Source organism: Armigeres subalbatus, chromosome 2 (genome assembly GCF_024139115.2).
Source record: "Armigeres subalbatus isolate Guangzhou_Male chromosome 2, GZ_Asu_2, whole genome shotgun sequence".
NCBI lineage: Eukaryota > Metazoa > Arthropoda > Insecta > Diptera > Culicidae > Armigeres > Armigeres subalbatus.
In genome coordinates, this window is record NC_085140.1 from 27051602 (window position 1) to 27057406 (window position 5805).

Genomic DNA, 5805 nt, shown 5'->3' on the forward strand with positions numbered 1-5805 from the left:
CCACCGAATATTTTCTACCATATCGATGGATATTGGAGAACTGTTAAAGAAGTAGGTTGAAGGGTGTTGTACAATTTTGAAGAGGATTTTTACTGTTAAGTTCAGTTTTATCTAGCAGCATGAAGATTATTTAATTACTTACTTATGAATCCTGTACGCCTCCGGTGGAGTAAAGGGCCGACTTGAAAGATCTCCATCCTGAGCGACGACCAGCTATCGCTTTTACCTGTAGCCAGGTTAGATTAAGGTCGACTTCTTCTATGAGCCGTCATGAGCCTCTGGGTTTGCCTCTGCTGCGATGTCCCGCTGCGTTCCAATCTAATGCTAGTTTGCATATTTCGTTTCCGCTCCTTCGTGAAGTGTGGCCGATCCAGCCCCACTTCCGATCCCGAGTTTCCATTACTATCGGCCTCGGCCTTACTATCGGACAATGGAGCTCATTGTTTGAGATCCAGTTGTGAGGCCACCAGGCACAAATTATGTACCGTAGGCATCTGTTGATGAACAACCGTATAACAGTACAGATTTCACGTTAGAGTTGAAAATTCGGTTTTTGATGCGTTATATCTGCCTGTTCTTCCAGATATTACTAAAACTCGCAAAGGCAGCCCTTGCTTTCTTGATCCGTGCGCCTATGTTGATCTTGGTACCGCCGTCTGACGCCACATGGCTTCCAAAATATTCGAACTTTTCAACATTCTCCACTGATTGTCCAACTATTGTCAAACTGGAAGAGGTTGCCGTGTTTACGTCCTACGATTTGGTTTTGTTGACGTTGATGACTAAACCTGCGGAAGACGAGTCGTTGAGCTTACTCTGCATATCAGAGCACCGTTGAGCGAGAAGTTCACGTCATCAGCCTATTGGCACCTACCAGATTAACGTCGATTACAATAAGGAACAGTAACGGTGATGGAATACACCCTTGTCTCACACCAGCTACGACCCGGATAGAGCCACACACGACCCCATTGTGCAGTAGACTCTGCACAAGAAGACCTTGTACTATGCCTCGATGAGGCCGATAATTTTCTCAGGAACCCCCTTGCGTCTCAGGGTCCCCACATATTCTCAAGAATACCAAGTAAAGGGACTCTTGGAATTCGTTGACCTGCTCCAGAATGATACGGAGCGTGACAATAAGGTCCACACAGGATCTTCCGGCACGGAACCCGGTCTGCTGCCGCCTGAAAGTCGCATCGATCTTTTCCTGAATTCGGGCTAGGATAACTTTGCATAGAACTTTGAAGACGGTACACAGATGTTTGAATCTCTAGCAGTGATGGCGCTTCGGTGTTGACGCGCGTTACACGTCGCATCCTGGACAGATCATGCTGAGGTGGTGGTGGCCTGGTTGGCACTTGAAAAAGGGTCGACCAATAACTGACCATTCGCGTCTTTTACAGGCATCGTTGCATTCATCTTCGCCCCGCTTAAGCGTTGTGAGATATCCTAGAGGAGGCGAATGTCCCTGGTTGCTGTGGCTCTCTCTCCCCTACGTCGGCAAGCGAGTCCGCCCACGCCCGTCGACAAGCATAATTAAGTAAAAATTTATTTTTATTAGAAGCTTGCATTCTTGGCGCTTTTTTTAATTTCAAGTTTTTTGTAGTAAGGAGGAATTTCAGCAGGAATCATCGGAGGAATTTCTGGAAGGAATTCTTGAAGAGTGTCTGGAGAACCTTCCAGAAGATTTCCTGGAGTACTTCGGATAAATCTCCTGTGGAGCTTTCGGAAAAAATCTTTGAGGAACTTCCGCATGAATTCTCGGAGGAATTTCAGAAAAAAACGCCGGAGAAATTCCTTTGAGGAGCTGCTGGAGGATTTTTTTTATTCATATATTTATTTAGTAGGCACTCCGTGTTCTTAAGCGCTACTGAACCGTGATCTACTGTAGTATTCTGCTGTACAGAATCTATGGATACCCGTAGTTCGATATTGTTGTCGTTGCCGATATCATCGTGAGTCCTTGTGTCCATTTGTCCATATGGTGAATCCAATGATCGTTGCTTTGTTCGGTTACCATTTTTCGAAGTACGTTGGAGGAATGCCTTCGAGATCAGTTGTTGTCTGGCAGACGTGTCCGTGAGGCGTTACCTCAAACGCCACCGTTGGGACTGCGCTGCCGGTGACTGACGAGGGTTTGGTGAAGGGGATGGGAATCTAGCCCATGTTCATTCGCTTATAAGGCGAACGTATAGCCAACTACGCTACGGGACCACATGCCGGAAGAATTCTTTTGAGGATCTTCCGGAGGAACTCCTTTGAGGAACTTCCGGCGGAATGCTTTTGAGGAACTTCCAGGGGAATTCCTCTAAGGAACTTCTGGAGGAGTTCCTGAAGGAACTTCCAGAAAAATTCCTTTGTAGAACTTCAGGAAGAATTCCTTCCAGCAACTTCCGAAGAAATTTCTTCGAGAAACATCTGGAGGAATTTCTCGCTTAACTTTCCAAAAGGACCTAAACAACATTTTTTCAAATTAATTAATTTGAGTACTGCAATCAAAAGCTTTCATATTGGTCTGTGGATTGCAATATTCAAATTATTTCATTAAAACAAATGTTACTTAGGTCCTTTTGAAAAGTTAAGCTAGATTTCTCTGAGGAACACTCGGAGCAACTCTTGGAGGAAATTCTGGAGGAACTCTCGGTAGAGTTTCAGGAGGAATTCCCGGATAAAATTTCAAGATGAATTTCCAGGGGAGTTCTTGGAGGAACTTATGAAGAAATTTCAAGAAATATTTCTGGATGATTTCCTGAAGGAACTTTTGGAGGAATTTCTGGTGGAACTGGTGAAGGAATTTGTGGTGGAACTTTCGAAGGGATTGCTGGACGAACTTCCGAAGGAATTCCCGGAGGAACTTCCGGAGGAATTCCCGGAGGAACTTCCGGAGGAACTTCCGGAGGAATTCCCGAAGGAACTTCCGGAGGAACTTCCGGAGGAATTCCCGGAGGAACTTCCAGAGGAATTCTCAGAGGAACTTCCGGAGGAATTCCCAGAGGAAATTCCGGAGGAATTCCCAGAGGAACTTCCGGAGGAATTCCCAGAGGAACTTCCGGAGGAATTCCCAGAGGAACTTCCGGAGGAATTCCCGGAAGAACTTCCGGAGGAATTCCCGGAAGAACTTCCGGAGGAATTCCCGGAGGAACTTCCGGAGGAATTCCCGGAGGAACTTTCGGAGGAATTCCAGGAGGAACTTTCGGAGGAATTCCAGGAGGAACTTCCGGAGGAATTCCAGGAGGAAATTTTGAAGGAATTCCCGGAGGAACTTCCGGAAGAATTCCCGGAGGAACTTCCGGAGGAATTCCCGGAGGAACTTCCGGAGGAATTCCCGGAGGAACTTCCGGAGGAATTCCCGGAGGAACTTCCGGAGGAACTTCTGGAGGAACTTCCGGAGGAATTCCCGGAGGAACTTCCGGAGGAATTCCCGGAGGAACTTCCATAGGAATACCCGGAGGAAATTCTAGAGAAAATTCCCGGAGGAACTTCCAGAGGAATTCCCGGAGGAACTTCCGGAGGAATTCCCGGAGGAACTTCCGGAGGAATTCCCGGAGGAACTTCCGGAGGAATTCCCGGAGGAACTTCCGGAGGAATTCCCGGAGGAACTTCCGGAGGAATTCCCGGAGGAACTTCCGTAGGAATACCCGGGGGAACTTCCGGAGGAATTCCCGGAGGAACTTCCGGAGGAATTCCCGGAGGAACTGCTGGAGGAATTCCCGGAGGAACTGCCGGAGGAATTCCCGGAGGAACTTCCGGAGGAATTCCCGGAGGAATTCCCGGAGGAATTCCTGGAGGAATTCCTGGAGGAACCTCCGGGAATTCCCGGAGGAACTTCCTTAGGAATTCCCGGAGAAACTTCCGGAGGAATTCCCGGAGGAACTTCCGGAGGAATTCCCGGAGGAACTTCCAGAGGAATTCCCGGAGGAACTTCCATAGGAATTCCCGGAGGAACTTCCATAGGAATACCCGGTGGAAATTCTAGAGAAAATTCCCGGAGGAACTTCCAGAGGAATTCCCGGAGGAACTTCCAGAGGGATTCCCAGAGGAACTTCCTTAGGAATTCCCGGAGAAACTTCCCGAGGAATTCCCGGAGGAACTTCCATAGGAATACTATAGGAAATTTTTCTGAGGATTTTTCTGAGGAATTCTTCTGAGGAACTTTTAGAGGAATTTTTGTGAGGATTTCCCGAAGAAATTTTTGTGAGGATCTTCCGGAGAATTTTTTTTCTGGAAGAAATGCCGGAGGAACTCTTATAATGGTTTCTGGCCATTGGTATTGAAAGGGTTTCCAGTCGTGTTATCGAACCGGAAAACGGCCATCTTGATTTCAAAAATGGCGGCAAATAGATTTCTGGCTTCTACTCGTCGAGCTCATTCCGTTAATACCCATATTCCAGGGGTTTCCAGTCGTTTTAACGAACTCAAATTCGCCCATCTTCAAATCCAAAATGGCGCCAAACCGGAAGTCGGCCATCTTGAATTTCCAAATGGCGTCAAACATCGATTTCCGGCTTCTACTCGCCGAGCTCATTCCGGCAATACCCATATTGCACAGGTTTCCAGTCCTTTTATCAAACCGGAAGTCTGCCATCTTGAATTTTAAAATGGCGCCAAACATCGGTTTTCGGCTTCTACTCGTTGAGCTCATTCCGGCAATACCCATATTGCATGGGTTTCCGGGCCTTTTATCAAACCGGAAGTCGGTCATCTTGAATTTCAAAATGGCGCCAAACATCGATTTCCGGCTTTTACTCGTTGAGCTCATTCCGGCAATACCCATATTGCATGGGTTTCCGGGCCTTTTATCAAACCGGAAGTTGGCCATCTTGAATTTCAAAATGGCGCCAAACATCGATTTCCGGGTTCTACTCGTCGAGCTCATTCCGGCAATACCCATATTCTATGCAGTTTTATAGTCTGCAAAACAATCGTTCCCATATCCATAAAATTATTCTAAGTGTTTTCCATTCAAAAAGACTACCGCGTTAATTCGAAAATCCGTGTAAAAAAAACCGCGTTAATTCGAAAATCCGTGTAAAAAAAACCTCGCAAAAGAAAACGTGTAAAAAAAGACCTGGGTGTAGTTTGAAATAATGGAATACTGGAAGCAGTGTTGGTAAAAACTCAAAATCTCAAAACTCATGGATGATTCAAATCAAGCGTGAGTTGAAACGCACCCAACTCAGCACCTAAAAACTCATGGATGAGTTGAATCATCCATTTGAATCATCGTAGGTTTTCTTTTGTTCTCCTTCGTTAAAAACAATGAATTGACGTTTGTCGCATAAAATATTAGACACTCTTTTATTTATAAGCAATAAATTGCCCCCAAATTGATTTCAAATGCGTTTTTAAACCAAAATGATTTTTTGGCAAATTCAAGCGTGATGCATTATATTAAAATCGCAGACGATTTCGTTCGCATGGAAGCGCTCGTTGATTGAGATTTATGAGTGATTTTACCAACACTGACTGGAAGTCGAAGTTGTTCCATTCAAACTTGAGCTTGAGCTTGATTGACTGCTCGTAGTTGCTACTCCATTATGACCAGATCAGCTGTTCTTGCACAGGGAACCAACAGATGTTTGCTTGGGACTAGCACACATCTTCAATGTACAAGTACTGGTGATCTCATCATTCTGGCGCCTGCCACGTCAGAATGCAAGTCAATCCCTAGTAGCACAGTTCGAATCGATTTAGTTGCAGCAACTCCAATGTGACTGAATTTGGTCGCATATGAGTCACAGTGACTGGTATGTGACAAGTGTGCTGCTCGGGATGTAGGGAAGGGGGAGGAAATGATGATGC